This window comes from Bos indicus x Bos taurus, chromosome 28 (genome assembly GCF_003369695.1).
Source record: "Bos indicus x Bos taurus breed Angus x Brahman F1 hybrid chromosome 28, Bos_hybrid_MaternalHap_v2.0, whole genome shotgun sequence".
NCBI classification, from domain to species: domain Eukaryota; kingdom Metazoa; phylum Chordata; class Mammalia; order Artiodactyla; family Bovidae; genus Bos; species Bos indicus x Bos taurus.
In genome coordinates this window covers 45,683,555-45,704,873 of record NC_040103.1, presented here as the reverse complement: position 1 = coordinate 45,704,873, position 21,319 = coordinate 45,683,555, and the positions used below count along the sequence as shown (strand labels likewise).

Genomic DNA, 21,319 nt, shown 5'->3' with positions numbered 1-21,319 from the left:
TCCTTCATGCTATTACTGAGGTGATGCCTGGGCTGTGCTCAATGTGGACAGAAGATCACTCAGCAAGCGCTTAAGACGTGTGATGGACAGACGGCGTGTGCAGCAGGAGTTCTCTCCCTGAACCACCTCCCTTTCAGGACGGGAGCCACTGTCTGTGCCACGCTCCACCCCACACCAGCAGTCCAGAGGTGACAGTCACAAGTGGCACCAACTGGTGCCTAGGACCATGAGTCAATATTTGCCATGCTGGATTAGTCAGGGCTCAACCTCTGACCATGGAGAAGGCAATGGCACCCCACTCCAGTCCTCTTGCCTGGAAAATCCCATGGACCGGGGAGCCTGGTGGGCTGCCGTCTATGGGGTCGCTAAGAGTCGGACACGACAGAGCGACTTCACTTTCAATTTTCACCTTCATGCATTGGAGAAGGAAATGGCAACCCATTCCAGTGTTCTTGCCTGGAGAATCCCAGGGATGGGGGAGCCTGATGGGCTGCCGTCTATGGGGTCTCACAGAGTCGGACACGACTGAAGCGACTTAGCAGCAGCAGCAACAGCAGCAACCTCTGACCAGGAACTGGATGGCTCTCCTTTCCTCGGGATGGGTCCTTGTCTGAGAGCATCTCCTGTGGGGCCAGGACGCTGTGGGCAAGGCAAAGGATGGGACCTAAAGGGAGACCCTATGGCAAAACCTTTGACTGTGTGGATCACAACAAACTGTGGAAAATTCTGAAAGAGATGGGAATACCAGACCACTTGACCTGCCTCTTGAGAAACCTATATGCAGGTCAGGAAGCAACAGTTAGAACTGGACATGGAACAACAGACTGGGTCCAAATAGGAAAAGGAGTATGTCAAGGCTGTATATTGTCACCCTGCTTATTTAACTTCTATGCAGAGTACATCATGAGAAACGCTGGGCTGGAAGAAGCACAAGCTGGAATCAAGATTGCCGGGAGAAATATCAATAACTTCAAATATGCAGATGACACCACCCTTATGGCAGAAAGTGAAGACGAACTGAAGAGCCTCTTGATGAAAGTGAAAGTGGAGAGTGAAAAAGTTGGCTTAAAGCTCAACATTCAGAAAACTAAGATCATGGCATCTGGTCTCATCACTTCATGGCAAATAGATGGGGAAACAGTGGAAACAGTGGCAGACTATTTTTTGGGGCTCCAAAATCACTGCAGATGGTGATTGCAGCCATGAAATTGAAAGATGCTTACTCCTTGGAAGGAAAGTTATGACCAACCTAGATAGCATATTAAAAAGCAGAGACATTACTTTGCCAACAAAGGTCCATCTAGTCAAAGCTATGGTTTTTCCAGTAGTCATGTATGGATGTGAGAGTTGGACTGTGAAGAAAGCTGAGTGCCAAAGAATTGATGCTTTTGAACTGTGGTGTTGGAGAAGACTCTTGAGAGTCCCTTGGACTGCAAGGAGATCCAACCAGTTCATTCTAGAGGAGATCAGTCCTGGGTGTTCTTTGGAAGGACTGATGCTAAAGCTGAAACTCCAGTACTTTGGCCACCTCATGGGAAGAGTTGACTCATTGGAAAAGACTCTAATGCTGGGAGGGATTGGGGGCAGGAGGAGAGGGGACAACAGAGGATGGGATGTCTGGATGGCATCACTGACTTGATGGACGTGAGTTTGAGTGAACTCCAGGAGTTGGTGATGGACAGGGAGGCCTGGCGTGCTGCAATTCATGGGGTCGCAAAGAGTCAGACATGACTGAGTGACTGAACTGAACTGAATATTCCATTGTCTGAATATACCGGGTTGAGTTTATCTATTCACCCATTGATGGACATTTGGGTTGTTGCCATTTTTTTGTTATTATGAATAATGCTGCTATGAACATTCATGTACAAGTTTTCTTTTATTATTTATTATATTTATTTATCTTTTAATTGAAGTATAATTGCTTTACAATCTCATGTTAGTTTGTGCTGTACAACAATGTGAATGAATCATATGTATACATGTATCCCATCTTTCTTGAACTTCCCTCACACCCACCCTGACCCACACCTCTAGGTCATCACAGAGCATTGAGCTGAACTCAATATGCTTACAAAGCTTCACACTGGCTATTTTACACGTGGTAGTGTATATAGCACTGGGAAGGATTGGGGGCAGGAGGAGAAGGGGACACAGAGGATGAGATGGCTGGATGGGATCACTGACTTGATGGACGTGAGTCTGAGTGAACTCTGGGAGTTGGTGATGGACAGGGAGGCCTGGCATGCTGCGATTCATGGGGTCGCAAAGAGTCAGACATGACTAAGCAACTGAACTGAACTGAGTGTATATAGGTCAATGATACTCTCTCAATTCATCCCAACCTCTCCTTCCCCACCCTGAATCCACAAGCCTGTTCTCTACATTTGTGTCTCTATTTTTGCCCTACAAATAAGATGTACAAATTTTTATGTGGACATGTGTTTTCATTTCTTTTGTGTATCTAGCTAAGACATTGCTGGGTTAATACAACTTTATTTTTAATGTTTTAAACAGTTGGCTATTTTCCAAAGTGATTTTTAGCCTTTTCACTAGCAATATGTGAGTGTTTAAAATTTTCCAGTAATTTTCAGTTCAGTTCAGTTCAATCACTCAGTCGTGTCTGACTCTTTGCAACCCCATGGACCACAGCATGCCAGGCCTCCCTGTCTGTCACCAACTCTTAAGGTTTACCCAAACTCACATCCACTGAGTCAGTGATGCCATCCAACCATCTCATGCTCTGTTGTCCCCTTCTCCTCCTGCCTTCAATCTTTCCCAGTATCAGGGTCTTTTCCAATGAGTCAGCTCTTTGCATCAGGTGGCCAAAGCACTGGAGTTTCAGCTTCAATATCAGTCCTTCCAATGAACACCCAGGACTGATCTCCTTTAGGATGGACTGGTTGAATCTCGTTGCAGTCCAAGGGACTCTCAAGAGTCTTTTCCAACATCACAGTTCAAAAGCATCAATACTTTGGCACTCAGCTTTCATTATAGTTCAAATCTCACATCCATACATGACCAGTGGAAAAACCATAGCCTTGATTAGACGGACCTTTGTTGGCAAAGTAATGTCTCAGCTTTTGAATATGCTATCTAGGTTGGTCATAACTTTTCTTCCAAGGAGTAAGCGTCTTTTTATTTCATGGCTGCAGTCAGCACTCCATCTGCAGTGATTTTGGAAACCTCAAAAATAAAGTCAGCCACTGTTCCCACTGTTTCCCCATCTACCTGCCATGGAGTGATGGGACCAGATGCCATGATCTTCGTTTTCTGAATGTTGAGCTTTAAGCCAACTTTTTCACTCTCCACTTTCACTTTCATCAAGAGGCTTTTTAGTTCCTCTTCATTTTCTGCTATAAGGGTGGTGTCATCTGCATATTTGAGGTTATTGATATTTCTCCCAGCAATCTTGATTCCAGCTTGTGCTTCTTCCAGCCCAGCGTTTCTCATGATGTACTCTGCATAGAAGTTAAATAAGCAGGGTGACAATATACAGCCTTGACAAACTCCTTTTCCTATTTGGACCCAGTCTGTTGTTCCATGTCCAGTTCTAACTGTTGCTTCCTGACCTGCATATAGGTTTCTCAAGAGGCAGGTCAAGTGGTCTGGTATTCCCATCTTTTGAAGAATTTTCCACAGTTGATTGTGATCCACACAGTCAAAGGCTTTGGCATAGTCAATACGGCAGAAATAGATGTTTCTCTGGAATTCCCTTGCTTTTTCAATGATCCAGTGGATGCTGGGAATTTGATGTCTGGTTCCTCTGCCTTTTCTAAAACCAGCTTGTCTTTTAAACTTAATTTTTATGTGCGTTTCCCTAGGTCATTATATATGCTTCAAAGTTTGCTTCTTAAGTATTGTGTAATAGTCCATCCTGTGGGTATAACCTAACTATTGTCTATACCCTTCCATTGGTCATTTAAATCATTTCTAAGTTTTTGCCATTACAAGTAACTTGATGATAACAATTTATATTTTTTGGCTGGGATTCTTAAAACTCAGATAAAGGATGGAAAGATATCCCCATTTTAAAGCTTTTTTCATATTTTAAATATTCCCCTCCCCAAAGGCTATGTTCTATTCTCACCAGTATCTTAAGGGTGACCACATCACCACCCTCACCTCCCCGTATCTAACCAACCTATTGGAGGACTTTCAGCAGATGGGGATAGGTTTACCTTATCAGGAGTCAACTGAATTCTGCTTTCTTTTGTGATTTCAGAAAAGGACATAAAGTTCAAGAAGCTAAGCCTGATTTCCTGTAAAAACATCATTTATCTAATGGATGTATGCTTCCAAATATGTGGCCACAGATAGATGTTAGGAATCGTTCTGTAACACGGACTTCCCTAGAACATGGATAGTCTTCTTCACCGAAGCCTGGTGGTGCTGGTGCCAGAAGTGGAGCAAAGTCAAGAGGCACAGACTGGCCAGTGGGGAAAATGTTTGTGTAGGGACTCGGGGATCTTGGTGCCACTTTGAGATCCTGTCAAAGGGAATGGGAGTTTCGTGTGTGTGTTGTGTGTGTTTTCAACTGTTCTGTTGCCATCCCCCTTCACCCCTGCCATAATCCCTCTTCAGAGATTCATGGCTTAATAATTAAACCACCTCTCTCAGAGCCCCGAATCTATGTCAGTCATGTCACCCATGCCAGCCCATTGCCGTCCCCCTCTGCAGCCTCAGGAGCATGGGTTGAAATGATGCTTATGTCTTCCTTTCTTTCTTAATGGACTTGGCACAGACCAGTGGCAATGTGAAGCTAGAGTTTGGTGAATTCAAAGTCTTCTGGGACAAGCTGAAGAACTGGACAGTGTGTAATCAGTAGGTGCAGGGAACTATATAAGCCTAGAGCTGTGCTGCCAGCCAGAAGGGCATTTGAAAGGGTGGAAGTAAGGAAGTCAAGGTGGAATTCCAATACTTACTTCTAGTACTTATGGAAGGACCACAGTGCTTCCACCCCCAAATAGGAAAACAAAGAGACCCACATATGTGGAGGCCCTTAGCCGAGCATTGCGCTTTCTTTCCTGGTGAGGAATCTCCCCCCTGCGTGGGCCCCACTAGTGCCATCCAGAGAGCCTCAGTAGAGGCTTCTGCATGCTCTTCCTTCTTAGTACCTCTGCTCTCTCCCTACAGAACCTTTTCCTTCAGTTTGATTCTGACAAATCCGGCACCATGTCCTCCTATGAGCTGTGGACCGCTCTGAAAGCAGCAGGTAAAGAAAAGCCTGGGCTGCCAACTTCAAGCTGACTCAGGTCGGGTACTGTCTGTGGAAGCCACTTGCCTCTCATGGCCTGGAAAAGAGGCTGGACTTTGACCTGAATTGATGCTTCAGCCCAGCCTCAGCTTCAGGACATGCTTACTCTGATCAGAGCACATGTTTTAAATCACTGCACAATATTGGCAGGGATCTTTAAAGTGTATCCATTAAGGATGAACTTAGCCTAACCCCTTGGAGGCCTCAGCCTCTGGCCAACTTTCTAGCCAAGCAGACTTATATATAACTTTGGTGGCAAGCTCCCAAACCTCTAATATTGGCTTTCAGATGGCAGTTAACACAGAAGAGGCAGGGCATGTTCATCCTGTGGTTTGGAGTCAGGGTTAGGGTACACAGTTTATGTACCCCTCTGTCACTGGGGCCCTGCCTCTGGCTTTGTCACCAGTAGACTGAATCCACACCAGTGAGTCCGTCTTAGCTTATATCCATTTCCTTCATGACGGAGAGGCTCCAGGTGGCATTCCTATCCCCCTGGCTATCACTGCCAGGACACTTTGAGTCTTTAGGGCTCAGCTGTCCTTTGCACATGACGGCCACTGCCACACCCCACCAGGCCACAAAGTGTTTCTCACAAAGCATTCTTCACAGATACGCCCCTAAAATCTGGTTCCTTCCCAGGTAACACAAAATCAGGAAGTACCGTCAGCTCAGATCTGATAACAGGACAGAATGTACAAAATCAGGACCAACCTGGGTCCTGTGTGAGGCCAAAGCAACAAAACTAGTTATAAATGTAAGAGTGCCACAAAGGAGAAGGGCCTGATCTTCTTAAGAGCTGGGTAATCTCGGTGAGGAAGCAGTGAGTGGTGGCATGAGGTGAGCTCTTAATTCCCTGCCCAGGAGTTGCACCTGGGCAGCCTGGATGAAAACTGGGAATCCTAGCCACCAAACCAGCAAGGGCTAGAGGCTAGAAGCTGTTTTCCCCCGGATCTTTGCCCCAGTGAAAAATGCACATATCCCGGAGGCAGAGTCTGTAAACATAGGTACAAAGTTTATTATTAGAGACACAGCACACATGGGAGAGCACACAGAAATGTTTGTGCTTGAGACTGAAGCAGGGCGGAGATGCGCACCTGGAGAGAAAGGGTGCGGGCGCCCTCCTTAGTGAGAGGGAGCACAGTAAGGAGTCGATTAAGTCATTTATGTGGGTCAGCTCTTCTTTTCTTTTCCCACACCTCACCTACCCTGGTACTCTCCCCTGGGTTGCACATGCACCCCTCAACCAAGAAGGATCTCTAAGTGAAGGCTTCTGGGAAGAGCAAGACTCGTCACGGTCTGGCATTATCCCTTGGCTTCTGACCCACAAGGGGCCTTCCCAGCATGTTTAGTGTCTTCCTTGTCCCAAAAGAGGGGGAGGAGATCCCTTAATTCTTTACTCAGGGTTTTGCCTCTGCCTCTCTTTGTCCTTGCCATGATTGTTTCCTTGAGATGTTTACAAGAGATGGAGACTGGATATTTACCCTGCTTCTGTTGTTATAGCCATTTGGAGGCAAACAGGAAGCTGATTGTAAATGCCTCATCTGGAGCCCACCTAACTGTTACTCAGGAAATGCAAACAAGAGGCTAATTGTAAATGTCTAACCTATAGCCCATCTATCTCCCACGTTAACCACCTCCCCCCCATGAGAGATATGAGCCCTAATAAATCTTTATTGGGAAGATGAAGAGCAAAGGTCTGATTTCCATAACTTCTTCAAGCTGGCAAGGAACTCGTAGACTGTACCTAGTGGGGGTCACAGAGCTCTCATGCTGTCTTATTAAGTGGGCTCCAGGGTAACTTCTGTTGTTGTTCCAGCAGGGTTTCTTCCCAAGAGTGGTTGGAATCTCTGCGTCACCATTACCTTGTCTGGGAAATCGTCGTGTCCTTAAAAAGAACAAACTAGACAAGTTGATTAAAAAGATGCGTACCAAAGATCAATAAAAAAAATTATTATAACCAGGTTCAAGCAGGAGTAAAACCAAGGTTACATTCGGTAGCAACTTTGACCCTGGTCCAGATAGAGTCAACATTTGGGTTACCCTGTTCCAAAAAATGGAGCCATTTGGCATGGTCATATACATTTTTAATGTTTTTTTTTTTTCCTTTTAATTAAACCAGTGCTATTGATGGAGGTACAACAGACCCAGTTAGAAGCAGTTGAAGGAGTGATAATCTGAATGTTAACAGACAACATAAATCTCATTTCTTTTTAGGAGAATGAGCCTGAAACCCAATTTGGACCTGGGCTTTAGGGAGACTTGTAGCCAGGTAGTCATTTCCAGGTTTGTCCAAGAAGTTCTAACTTTTTAATGTGGTATTAACATATAAGCCAAAGCAGTTGTCACCATTAACAATTTTAGTGTTTTTCTAAGGATGAGAAGATGCAAGAATTTGGGCTCAAGGAAATCCTTTCATGAAAATATTTAACTATCTGAAGGCCTGTTGTGTCTATTTTTCCAGAGCACAGAGTGAGTGCCTAATTTGTGACATCCACCCTGAATTCCGCTCAGGGGATACTGAAGGTCAATATAGAGGCTCTATATTGCTATAGAGGCTGCTATGGAGGGAACCTTTAAGGTCATAGTTTGACCATGGTTTGGCAGCATGTCATGGCCATTTTGTCCCACTGTGCTGGGAGTGCTTACTCCCAGGTTTGGTGAAGGTTCCACCGATTTGGCCGCTCAGTGCGGTCCTGACCAGGCCTGGACCAGGCCCATGAGGAGCAGCAGTCCCTGGGCCATACTGTCTTACTGGCCTCCTGGTCCAGGAAAATATTCCCTCTTGTTGCTTCTTCTCCTGTCTAGAGCCACATAATTACAACCATCGATCTCACATGGAACTACATGGCGTCATTTTGTCAGTGGCTCGGTCACGCACTCGGTAATGTAAGGGGCAACACTTCTCGAAATAGGCAATGTGAAAACAGTATGGCAGTGATAGTAAAGTCCTAAGTAAGAACCTAGGAACAGCCCAATGAATACCTAAGTTACAGGAACAGCCCAGCATATACCTAAGTTATCTGACTTAGTCTCTTCTGTGTGTGGCAAAGTAGCCTCACTTGTGTCTGACTTTTTGCGATTCTATGGACTCCAGCCCACCAGGCTCCCCTGTCCCTGGGATTCTCCAAGCGAGAACACTGGTGTGGGTTGCCACGCCATCCTCCAAGGAATCAAACCTGCATCTCTTAAGTGTCCTGCACTGGCAGGTGCATTCTTTACCACTAGTGCCCCCTGGGAAGCCCCTGTCCATTTTGTACTGATCCTTATTTCTTAGGGAAACTATGCGTTGGCATTGCCCATGAGGCACCAGCCTAGTTTACGAGTGTTACTAGATTGCTTATCCTTAGTATGATTTAATTGTTCTCAGCATAGAGGAGCCTTTACATTTAAATTACCATAAATCCATCCCATAATTGTGGGAGGTTTTATTCCTTGGTTGAAATTTTGTTTGTTTCTCTGCTTGAACTTGAGTAATAGAGAAAAACTTATATTTATGGCCAAGATCAGAGAAGGAATTATTAATTGGTTGACTGAGGGGATCTCATCTAGTAATACTAACATGACTAGTATTCTAGTAATGAATGACTATAATTTTATTCTTATATCTTATAATCTTATTAAGATACATTTCCTAAGAGTCAGCCAATTAGAGCCTTGGAGTGAAGAAATCAACCAAGGTAACCCAGAAGTGCTAGACTATTTAATTAGCCACAGACCCATTAGACTGATTTTTAAAACTAGCATAGGATCATGTCTATGATAGAAAATTATTTGATAAATATGCAAAGGTCAAAGAAGTGAAAAAGAAATGTTATAAAAAGTCATACAAAATCAGGTCAGGACCTTTGGCAAGTTGTCTACTTCTGATGTCACCTTTTTATCCTCATGTGAGTGTAATTTTTCCTCTAAGTGTTGTTTGAAGGTGGTTTTGAGATCAGCAGTCCTCTCTATAGGTTAGTCCACTGCAGGGACCTTTTTTGAGGGGAAATTAATCCAAGAGTTACTTCCCTTCAGTTTCACTGTGTGTGAGCTAGTTAAAAGTACCTGATTAGAGTCCTTCTGTCCAGGCTGGTGATAATGATAGCTTATACTGAACGGTGTCAGAGTCCCAATCTCTGAAGAAGACAATTTGGCTTTGGGACCAGAGATGAGGCTTCAGGCACTCAGAGCTTTGTGTGGCAAAAGTTTTATTACTGTGAAAAAGGGGTGGAGAAAGCTTCTGACATAGACATCAGAAGGGCCCAGAGAAAGTCTTATCAAGGCCTTATATACTTTTGCAATTGGTTACTAGCAATAGAAAGGTCTTACCAGACCCACTCCTAGAACATACATCTTAAGATAACAGAATTAGTCAGAAAGTTCTTAAGGAGAAACACGTCCTCAAGCAAGATACTTTGTTGTTATATAACCATTAATATAACCAAACCAAACCATTAATAAGCCAAAGAAAGGCAATGCCAAAGCATGCTCAAATTACTGCACAATTGCACTCATCTCACACACCAGTAAAGTAATGCTCAAAATTCTCCAAGCCAGGCTTCAGCAATACATGAACCATGAACTTCGAGATGTTCAAGCTGGTTTTAGAAAAGCCAGAGGAACCAGAGATCAAATTGCCAACAAGAGAGTTCCAGAAAAACATCTATTTCTGCTTTATTGATCATGCCAAAGCCTTTGACTGTGTGGATCACAATAAACTGTGGAAAATTCTGAAAGAGATGGGAATACCAGACCACCTGACCTGCCTCTTGAGAAACCTGTATGCAGGTCAGGAAGCAACAGTTAGAACTGGACATGGAACAACAGACTGGTTCCAAATAGGAAAAGGAGTACGTCAAGGCTGTATATCATCACCCTGCTTATTTAACTTCTATGCAGAGTACATCATGAGAAACGCTGGGCTGGAAGAAGCACATGCTGGAATCAAGATTGCCAAGAGAAATATCAATAACTTCAGATATGCAGATGACAGCACCCTTATGGCAGAAAGTGAAGAGGAACTAAAAAGCCTCTTGATGAAAGTGAAAGAGGAGAGTGAAAAAGTTGGCTTAAAGCTCAACATTCAGAAAACAAAGAACATGGCATCTGGTCCCATCACTTCATGGCAAATAGATGGGAAACAGTGGAAACAGTGTCAGACTTTATTTTGGGGGCTCCAAAATCACTGCAGATGGTGATTGCAACCATGAAATTAAAAGACACTTATTCCTTGGAAGGAAAGTTATGATCAACCTAGAGAGCATATTAAAAAGCAGAGACATTACTTTGTCAACAAAGGTCTGTCTAGTCACGGCTATGGTTTTTCCAGTGGTCATGTATAGATGTGAGAGTTGGACTGTGAAGAAAGCTGAGCACTGAAGAATTGTTGCTTTTGAACTGTGGTGTTGGAAAAGACTCTTGAGAGTCCCTTGGACTGCAAGGAGACCCAACCAGCCCATCCTAAAGGAGATCAGTCCTGGGTGTTCATTGGAAGGATTGATGCTGAAGCTGAAGAAAGTCCAATACTTTGGCCACCTGATGCGATGAGTTGACTCATTTGAAAAGATCCTGATGCTGGGAGGGATTGGGGGCAGGAGGAGAAGGGGACGACAGAGGATGAGATAGCTGGATGGTATCACCGACTCGATGGACATGAGTTTGGGTAAACTCTGGGAGTTGGTGGTGGACAGGGAGGCCTGGAGTGCTGCGATTCATGGGGTCACAAAGAGTCAGACACGATTCAATGACTGAACTGAACTGAAGGAAAAACTTACCCTTGAGCAAGATGTATTGATTTATTGTATAATCATTAGCTCTGGGCTTAAAGAAAGTTTGTTTTAAGGATGGTTGTCATAACAACTCAAAACATAAGAAAAAACCTTTTATGTGACTAAGACAAAGGAATAGAGGGGAAAAAAAATTGGCCTTTTCTCCTCCTGGAGAGCCCCAGACCCCTTTCTCTTCTTCTAGGGTCCTGGACTCCTTATCAACGTACCTAAGAATAAACTCTCTCAATAGTCCTTTGAATTCTTTCTTTTCCAGAATGTATAATCCTTTCGTGGCAGGTTACAAGGCATCCGATGTTCATCCAAAAATAGATTGCTGATATAAACTTTAGAAATAAACTTAAGAGTGTCCCTTAATAGATTGGTTAAACTTTTTAGCAATATAATGTAACAGCAAGGAACTAACTGGAAAGTGAGTCTTGGCAAACACAGGTCTTAATTAACAAAACCGGAATGTAATATTTAGTGAAACATAAAAAAAATTTTTTTCCATTGTGAGAGCATTAATCCTGCAGCCAAGGAAGGCTTTATCCCATCAAATAAAAGGGGTTTGTCAGGGGGCCAGAAAAAACCAAGTGAATTTTTCATAACCCTAACTGATTTACAGCTATTGTTTACCCATTTTAAATTCCCTGATTTTGGAGTAGACTGCTGCCATGCTTTAAGGACATCAGGATAGCAAAAGAGTGACAGTGAGGGGTTAATTTTTTTAATTAATTAATTTATTTTAACTGGAGGCTAATTACAATATTGTAGTGGTTTTTACCATACATTGACATGAATCAGCCATGGGTGTACATGTGTCCCCCATCTTGAACCCCCCTCCCATCTCCTTCCCCATCCCATCCCTCAGGGTCATCCCAGTGCACCAGCCCTGAGTACCCTGTCTCATAAATCAAACCCTGATGGGCAATCTGTTTCACATATGATAATATACATGTTTCAATGCTATTCTCTTAAATCATTCCACCCTTGTCTTCTCCCAAAGAGTCCAAAAGACTGTTCTTTACATCTGTGTTTCTTTTTCTGTCTCTTATATAGGGTCATCATTACCATCTTTCTAAATTCCATATATATGCTTTAGTATACTGTATTGGTGTTTTTCTTTCTGACATACTTCACTCTGTATAATAGGCTCCAGTTTCATTCACCTCATTAGAACTGATTCCAATGCATTCTTTTTAATGGCTGAGTAATATTCCTTTGTGTATATGTACCACAGCTTTCTTGTCCATTCATCTGCTGATGGACATCTAGGTTGCTTCCATGTCCTGGCTATTGTAAACAGTGCTGCGATGAACATTGGGGTACACGTGTCGCTTTCAATTCTGGTTTCCTCAGTGTGTATGCCCAGCAGTGGGATTGCTGGGTTGTATGGCAGTTCTATATCCAGTTTTTCAAGGACTCTCCACAATGTTCTCCATAGTGGCTGTACTAGTTTGCATTCCCACCAACAGTGTAAGAGGGTTCCCTTTTCTCCACACCCTCTCCAGCACTTATTGTTTGTAGACTTTTTGATAGCAGCCATTCTGACCAGCATGAGATGGTACCTCATTGTGTTTTTGACTTGCATTTCTCTGATAATGAGTGATGCTGAGCATCTTTTCGTGTGTGTGTTAGCCATCTGTATGTCTTCTTTGGAGAAATGTCTGTTTAGTTCTTTGGCCCATTTTTTGATTGGGTCATTTATTTTTCTGGAATTGAGCTGCAGGAAGTACTTGTATATTTTTGAGATTAATTTTTTGTCAGTTTCTTCATTTGCTATTATTTCTCTCATTCTGAAGGCTGTCTTTTCACCTTGCTTATAGTTTCCTTCGTTGTGCAAAAGCTTTTAAGTTTAATTAGGTCTGATTTGTTTACTTTTGCTTTTATTTCCATTCCTCTGGGAGGTGGGTCATAGAGGATCCTGCTGTAACTTATGTCAGAGAGTGTTTTGCCTACGTTTTCCTCTAGGACTTTTATAGTTTCTGGTCCTACATTTATATTTTTAATCCATTTTCAGTTTATTTTTGTGTATGGTGTTACAAAGTGTTCTAGTTTCATTCTTTTACAAGTGGTTGACCAGTTTTTTCAGCACCACTTGTTGAAGAGATTGTCTTTTCTCCATTGTATATTCTTGCCTCCTTTGTCAAAGGTAAGGTGTCCATAGGTGTGTGGATTTATCTCTGGGCTTTCTATTTTGTCCCATTGATCTATATTTCTGTCTTGTGCCAGTACCATACTGTCTTAATGACTGTAGCTTTGTAGTATAGTCTGAATCAGGCAGGTTGATTCCTCCAGTTCCGTTCTTCCTTCTCAAGATTGCTTTGGCTATTCAAAGTTTTTTTGTATTTCCATACAAATTGTCAAATTATTTGTTCTAATTCTCTGAAAAATACCGTTGGTAGCTTGATAGGGATTGCATTGAATCTATAGATTGCTTTGGGTAGTATACTCATTTTCACTATATTGATTCTTCCAATCAATGAACATGGTATATTTCTCCATCTATTAGTGTCCTCTTTGATTTCTTTCATCAGTGTTTCATAGTTTTCTATATATAGGTCTTTTGTTTCTTTAGGTAGATTTATTCCTAAGTATTTTATTCTTTTCATTGCCATGGTGAATGGAATTGTTTCCTTAATTTCTCTTTCTGTTTTCTCATTGTTAGTGTATAGAAATGCAAGGGATTTCTGTGTGTTAATTTTATATCCTGAAACTTTACTATATTCATTGATTAGCTCTAGTAATTTTCTGGTGATGTCTTTAGGGTTTTCTGCAAACAGTGAGAGTTTTACTTCTTCTTTTCCAATCTGGATTCCTTTTATTTCTTTTTCTTCTCTGACTGCTGTGGCTAAAACTTCCAAAACTATGTTGAATAGTAGTGGTGAGAGTGGGCACCTTTGTCTTGATCCTGACTTTAGGGGAAATGCATTCAATTTTTCACCATTGAGGATAATGTTTGCTGTGGGTTTATGATATATGGCTTTTATTATGTTGAGATATGTTCCTTCTATGCCTACTTTCTGGAGGGTTTTTATCATAAATGGATGTTGAATTTTGTCAAATTCTTTCTCTACATCTATTGAGATAATCATACGGTTTTTATCTTTCAGTTTGTTAATTGGTGTATCACATTGATTGATTTGCAAATACTGGGTTAATTTTTGTAGAAGTAGAATAAGCTTCATCTATGTGTGCCGTAATCTCTATAGATCATTGTGAAATAATATTTATTTACTATATCAAAGTAATAAAAGATTTTAAAAACAAATATAAATCACTTAAAGGCAAAGAAATTCACAGTCTGTTATAAAAAGCCACACTACAAGAAAACCTTGTTCTCTTAACAAAGAGAGAAAACCAGATTCCCGTTTGGTGTCAGCTTATTGTTAACTACAAAATTTGTTTACCTAGTTAATTTCAATTTAATCTTGTAAAACATATTTAAAAAATAAATCTTGTAGAAGTAATAATTTTGCAAAGGCATCAGAGATTAAACCATAGTCATCTGTAATGATAGGCTTAAGAAGACACATTTGAAATCTGATTACAATGCAATAGCTTGGTTACTGCTGTGACATATAACACTTTAAATTAGCAATTAGAATTATGACTGGTAACATTTGCCAGGAAATATCAGACCTTTATGAATTTCATCTAATTGTTAAAACATCTACATTAGTGATTACTACCACACAGCATTCACTGTGAAACAATAGTTATTCACTTAGCCTAAGTAACAGTGAAAGATTTCAAAGGCCGTTTAAATCTTAAGAAAACTTGTACCATGTACAGAACTCTTTTCTCAGTTTCCACTTTCCACAAACCTTCCTTTTACTTTCTATATCCATCAATTATCCCAGTCAGAAACAGTCATCTGTAAGTCAGACCTACTTCCTTTTTCCTTAATAAAATGTAAGAATAAAATGTAATTCCATTTCTCGTTATCTTATTTACCAAAAACACGCAACTTACTCTCTTTAAGCAACCATGAACTGTCCTTTATCAGCTCTCTATAGATTGTTAAACATAGATCACCCAAAGTTCTTATCTTATTTGTATTTTTTTCTTAAAAGTCTCTTCACATTGAATTACTTTCCTTGGTGACAAATTGTAACAAATATAGCATCCTATTAGTGTATATTAAACCTAAGCACAATAAAAGTATTACACAGTGTTGATGACTGAAGACATGTCTCTACTGATTAGATCAAGCAGACAGAATAGAGTTCATTTACAAATTCACTCTTGCCATCTCCTGTTAGACAACTTCCAGTTTACCTTTTTTTCATGGACCTAACAATCCAGGTTCCTATGCAATATGGTTCTTTATCACATCAGACTTTACTTCCACCACCAGACATATCCACAACCAGGGATTGTTTCTGCTTTGGCTCAGCCTCTTCATTCCTTCTGGAGCTATTTATCTACTCTTCTCCAGTAGCATATTGAGCACCTCCTGACCTGGGGAGTTCATCTTTCAGTGTCACATCTTTTTACCTTTTCATACTGTTCATAAGATTCTTAAGGCGAGAATGCTGAAGTGGTTTGCCATTCCCTTCTCCAGTGGACCAGAACTCTCCACCCCATGACCCATCCGTCTTGGGTAGCCCTACAAGGCATGGCTCATAGTTTCATTGAGTTAGACAAGGTTGTGATCCATGTGATCAATTTCATTAGTGTTCTGTGAGTGTGGTTTTCATTCCGTCTGCCCTCTGATGGATGAGGATAAGAGGTGATGGAATTTCAGCTGAGCTATTTAAAATTCTTAAAGATGATGCTGTGAAAGTGCTTCACTCAATGTGTAAGCAAATTTGAAAAACTCAATAGTGGCCACAGGACTGGAAAATGTCAGTTTTCATTCCAAACCCAAAGAAGGGCAGTGCCAAAGAATGTTCAAACTAACACACAATTGCACTCATTTCACACGCTAGCAAGATAATATTCAAAATTCTCCATGCCATGCTTCAATAGTAGGTGAACTGAAAACTTCCAGATGTACATGCTGGACTTTAGAAAAGGCATAGGAATCACAGGTTAAACTGCTACATCTGTTGGATCATAGATAAAGCAAGATAATTCTACAAAAACATCTACTTCTGCTTCATTGACTATGCTAAAGCCTTTGACTGCATGGATCACAACAAACTGTGAAATTCTTAAAGAGATAGGAATACCAGAGCACCTTACGTGCCTCCTAAGAAACCTGAATACAGGTCAAGAAGCAACAGTTAGAACTGGACATGGAGCAACAGGCTGTATAAATGTATAAATTTGCACACAATTACACCTGTCCTTTTTACTTGTCCTTCCTCCTGCTGAGTCACAGAATCAGCTTTAAAATAGAAAATATTTATTTTGCATAATACTGCTACAGCAATGGCTAAAAATAACTCTTATATGCTTTTAATAATTAAGGCTGCATACCTTGTTCTAACTGAGAAGTAATTCATAAACTAATTTGGATATCTGGGAACTAGTAACATGCAATAGATCCTTCTTTCTTATTTTTCTCTCCCTTTCATCCTTTTGTATACTGTTTTAAAAGGCAAAACCCTGTAAAGTGATAAAGACCCTAAGTAAATAAAAATGGTTTGAAGGAAAAAATTACACATGTAGCTTTCTTCATATATAATTCATTAAAATCTTGATTTACAGGAAAGATAAGCTAGGAGATATTCAGATTATAATTTCTTTCTTGTAGTGCTCAATTAATTGTTATCCTTCTATAATTTGTGTGTGTTTAGGAGTCCAGAATTACATCTATTCCTCGTGCTAAACCTATTTGACGATTGCTCCTGTTGTAGCTGTATTATTTATCCACTATAATTAGAAAAGCAAAAAAAAAAGAAAAGCAACACTGCTTTCTCTTAGGAACTTTTTTTTCTCCAGGTGATATCTATATATCTAACTCTGTTATTCACCAGGGAATTATCTTGGTCTCTGACTGCTGCTGCTGTTTGCCGGTGCTACCTTCAGCTTTACCACTGTGCAAGTATCAATAAACCACGATCACTGCATGATGAACATCATATATATGTTCCCAAATTTTGCATGGTTCTCATGTAACTGTCCCTTTCACACATAACTGTCCCTTCTATTGGCAAATGATACTTTTAACAGGTAGTTGATTTCTTCTATGGGGTCAAATTTGTATATAAATAATTCGTGCAGAACTAATCTTTTTACATTTTTTATCTCCTTCTTTGTCTCCCTCCCTCCATCTGTCCATCAATCATGTTCAGTGTATCAGTACTATGCTAATACTATAGGGAACAGAAAGAAGCATAAGACTTAGCCTTGTCCTCAAGTACAGCTTACCAGTGGGGCTTCCTTGGTGGGCCAGTGGTTAGGACTGCGTGCTCGCAATGCAGTGGTCCCAGATTCCATCTCTCTTTAGGGAACTAGATCCTGCATGCCAGAACTGAAAGAAAAAAAAAAAAAACAAACCTATATTCTGCAACTAAAAAGATCCTACATGCTGCAACTAAGATCTGCAGCCAAAACAAATAAATAATTTTTTAAAGTATGGCTTACTATCGATTGAGGGAAAAAAATGTGCATATGTGCACATAAAAGATCAACAACCAGAATGCTGTATGATATGTCACAAGTAACCAGCACAAATCATACAGTCTAGAAGATCCAAAGAAGACATCTGGGGCTGGAATGATGTGATGTGTTGACTGAGTCTGAGGAATAGTCTGATATAAAGGGAAAAGCACAGGCAATAAATTGGAAGACCAGGTGTTCACTTCCACAACCGACTACTGTAACCTGAACTTAATTTCTCTCATCTGTAAGTTGGGAACCATGATTATAATAATACTTCTCTTCTACTTCAATCTATGAATCATACAATCAAATACAATTATACAAAGATGTTCTGAAAACATTAAAAAAATTCCAACCTAAGGGTGTGTTTTAATTTTTCATCACCTACCATAGTGTTTATGTTCAAACATCACTAATAATTAAGAAATGTTAAAAGTTCAATAGGAAGAGGGGAGCAATACTGATATATATGTTATTTAATCGGGAGAAAAAATGACAAAATAAAAGACAGGACTGTCATAAAAATATGACTTTTTTAGGTACAATCCATACTATATTATACCCATACTTAATTAAAAACTAATAACTGTTGTGAATAATGTGGGGATAATGATAGGCAATACTTACTGAACTTTCACTATGTGCCAGGGGCTGTGCTAAGAACTTTTTATGTATTGTCTAATTTAATCTTCATGACAATCCTAAGAATCTATCATCGTTGTTCCCATTTCACAGAGGGGGAAACCCTGGGTCAGAGAGATTTTCATTTGGCAAAGTCACACAGCTAGTAACAAGCACAGGGTTTGAATCTAGATCTGTCTAACTTCTAAGCCTCTATTTTTTTAAATTATTTATTTATTTTTGGCTGTGCTGTGTCTTTTTTGCTGCATGGGCTTCTCTCTAGCTGTGGCTAGAGGCTGTCTTGTTGCTCTAGGGTGAGGGTTTCAATAGTTGTGGAAGGTGGGCTCAATAGTTGTGGCTCCCTGGCTCAATAGTTGTGGCACATAGGCTCAGCAGCTCCGTGGAATGTGGGATCTTCCTAGATCAGGGATTAAACCCACGACTCCTGCATTGGCAGGTGGATTCTGTATCACTGAGCCACCAGGGAAGCCCTAAGCCTGTATTGTTATCCAGTAATTTTCATAACTTTGGCACGTCACACAAAAGGCAGTGATAAAGTCAGAACCAAATTGAAGTGCTTTGATGTATTTATTAAATCAGATAAGAAATGGATATTTAAATAATAAATTATTACAAGCAAAGGTGAAGTGAGGAATGAAGCTTTAGAAGGAAGAGAAAGGCCAGTGCATAGATGACCTAATTTGCCACGTATGACCATTTAAATTTGATTCTGTAGGTAATAAGGAGCCACAGAAGGTTTTAAGTACAGAAATGTGATCACTGCCTGCCTGGCATAGTGTTGGTGCTCCATACACACTTCATGAACAAATGAATGAATGGAATTTGCCTTTTAGAAAGACTGACCTAATGACATTGTGAAATATGGTTTGGAGGGAACTAAGACTGAAAGTAGAAAAGCTCCTGTAAAAGTCTGGGAAAAGAAGCAGAGCTGTACTGGAGCTGACCGGCACTGGTTTGAAGAGGCAATCATGTATACTTCTTCCCAGCCTCAGGTTCAGTGACATTCAGCGGATGGTTTGAAACCAGCCCTGGTGGGGTATCTACACCACAGATCTCAGAAAACACTACAGATCAGGGCTCTCTTTTTGGAGAGCAGATTTACCAACACACTACTGGCCTGAACAAAAGCTACAGCAATGAGACAGAAGAAGAAAAAATACTTACTAGAGGGGTTAATGAAGTAGAATCAGCAGTGCTTATCATCAGCTGGTTGATGGGTGAGGAGGGTCAGTGAGGGAGATCACACAATGGTTTATCATGTTATTGGGTTGCATGATTCCAACAGGATACTGGTGCCTCTTACCAAGAAGAGTTCAAGATAGGCAAAAGATAGTGAATTCTGTTCAGGAAAAACGGAGGTATTTGTGAAACATGATGGTAAAGATGTCCAGAAGACAGTGGCTATATAGATGTGAGAGTAAAGGGAGAGGTATGGATTCAATATGAAATATGGGAACCATTAGGCTGTAACTGACAGTGGAAGTCAGTTGGAACTGAAACACTGGGAGTAGATGAACTTTTAAAGCAAAATAAAGGGACAGAACCCTTAAAAACGCTGTGGTAAGTCTTCAAGTTTTATAAAGTAAATATACATAAAGCCACATGCTCTTTTGTACAAAGACAGTTTGGGTAAGTAGGTAGAATTATATTTTCTGTGTAAATACTGAATTTGGAATAAAATTATCACAGCAATGTATATGAGTCTTAAAGAATATTCACATCTGATGAAAACAGATTTATAGATCAGATTTATAAGAACTTTATAGCAAGGCTTATCAAAATGACACTTTAAAACAACAAAGACTTTAAATATTCAAAAAAATTTTTTATATCTATCAAACGTCTGAAAGAATAAAAACACTCTAGAAAAATGTAAAGAAAAGTTGTTGCAGAAATCAGCTAAAATGTAATTATAAGGAATTCTATCCCATACTTTTAGCTTGACATTGTAGTGTAACTGTTCATTTCTTTGCCTCTGCCACTAGACTTCATGGGCGGTGAAAAGAAGGCTGTGTTTTTTATCTAAGTTTGTGGCCTTGTACATAATGTGTACTCAGAAAATAATCAAACAAACAAAATCCAACCCTGTTTCTTCCATGACAGAGTGAGAGATTTGGCCAGATGACCTAAAAGGTCCCTTTCAATACTGAGAATTTTTGAAAAGGAAGTGGTGATAGTTGCTTACCACTTAGAAGTGGGCTTGGTGGTCGCACTCAACGGGCCAGTGAAAGACTCTCAGCTCAATATGACACTAGTAAGAATTTTCTTACAAACCTATCCAACAGAGAAAAAGCTGTTTCAGGAAGTGGCTCTTTGAAATAAATGGAACCTGAGAGCTAGAAGCGTCCTTAGATAGCTTTAGATAAGGTTATCCTAATCTTTTTTCATGCCATTGTCCACATGGAAAATGGCGGTACTGCACATCGATCAATATCTCAAGGCATAATTGTCACAGGTTCTCAGAGCTTTGGTTGGGAAATGATCTCGTCCAACATCCTCGTCTGCAGTGGGGGAAATTAAATCTTACAGCGGGGAAGTGACATTTCCAGATCAAGACGTTAATGCAAATGATGGAGCTAGAACTCTAGTCTCCGGACAGATAACTAGTCAGTCTCCTCCCCACAAAGTAAGCAGGGTTGGATGTCAAGCTTGCCGATTAGGTCAGCGATAGTCTCAGTGGATGGGGCTATGGTCTGGATCTGTGTTGCTTTAAATGTGGTCCCATAACCACTGGCATCAGAGCTTGTTAAACCTTGAGGAACTTGTTAAGATAGCTGAGACATGGGACCCACACAAACACGGAATCAGGCTCTGCGGCAAGGCCCGGGAATCTGCATTTTAAGGTTAGAAACCGTGATCCATCCCACCTCCTCTACGGTAATTTTGGACTACGCGCTCCGACTTGAACTGAGGGACTCTGCTGGGCGCATATCGCCCAGCAACCTGACCTCAGAGCAGCGTGGGCGGCACGGCTACCGCCGTTCTAGCCGTAAACTGTCTGTTACGTACTAGCCCTTCCAGTCGTCACAAACCAGCCAGGGCCCCATCCGTGTGAGGACACCGCCGTGCCTCCAATCAGCCTCCTGGCCGGGCGGCTGAGCAGGCTGCCGGGGGGTGG

General features: G+C 41.0%; 1 long non-coding RNA gene across 2 annotated transcripts; it reads right to left on the bottom strand.

Moving 5' to 3' along the window:
* Positions 1–6,248: 6,248 nt before the first annotated feature.
* Positions 6,249–21,311, bottom strand: LOC113885273. Of its 2 annotated transcripts, XR_003509169.1 has the most exons (5): positions 21,211–21,311; positions 20,387–20,475; positions 19,366–19,540; positions 17,326–17,428; positions 6,249–7,142 (listed from the first exon to the last, which is right to left on the bottom strand). It is a non-coding gene; the product is annotated as an uncharacterized LOC113885273 (long non-coding RNA). The 2 variants fall into 2 exon arrangements; XR_003509168.1 differs by lacking the exon at positions 6,249–7,142 and having other exon boundaries at positions 16,921–17,428; positions 21,211–21,309.
* Between the last annotated feature and the right edge of the window lie 8 nt (positions 21,312–21,319).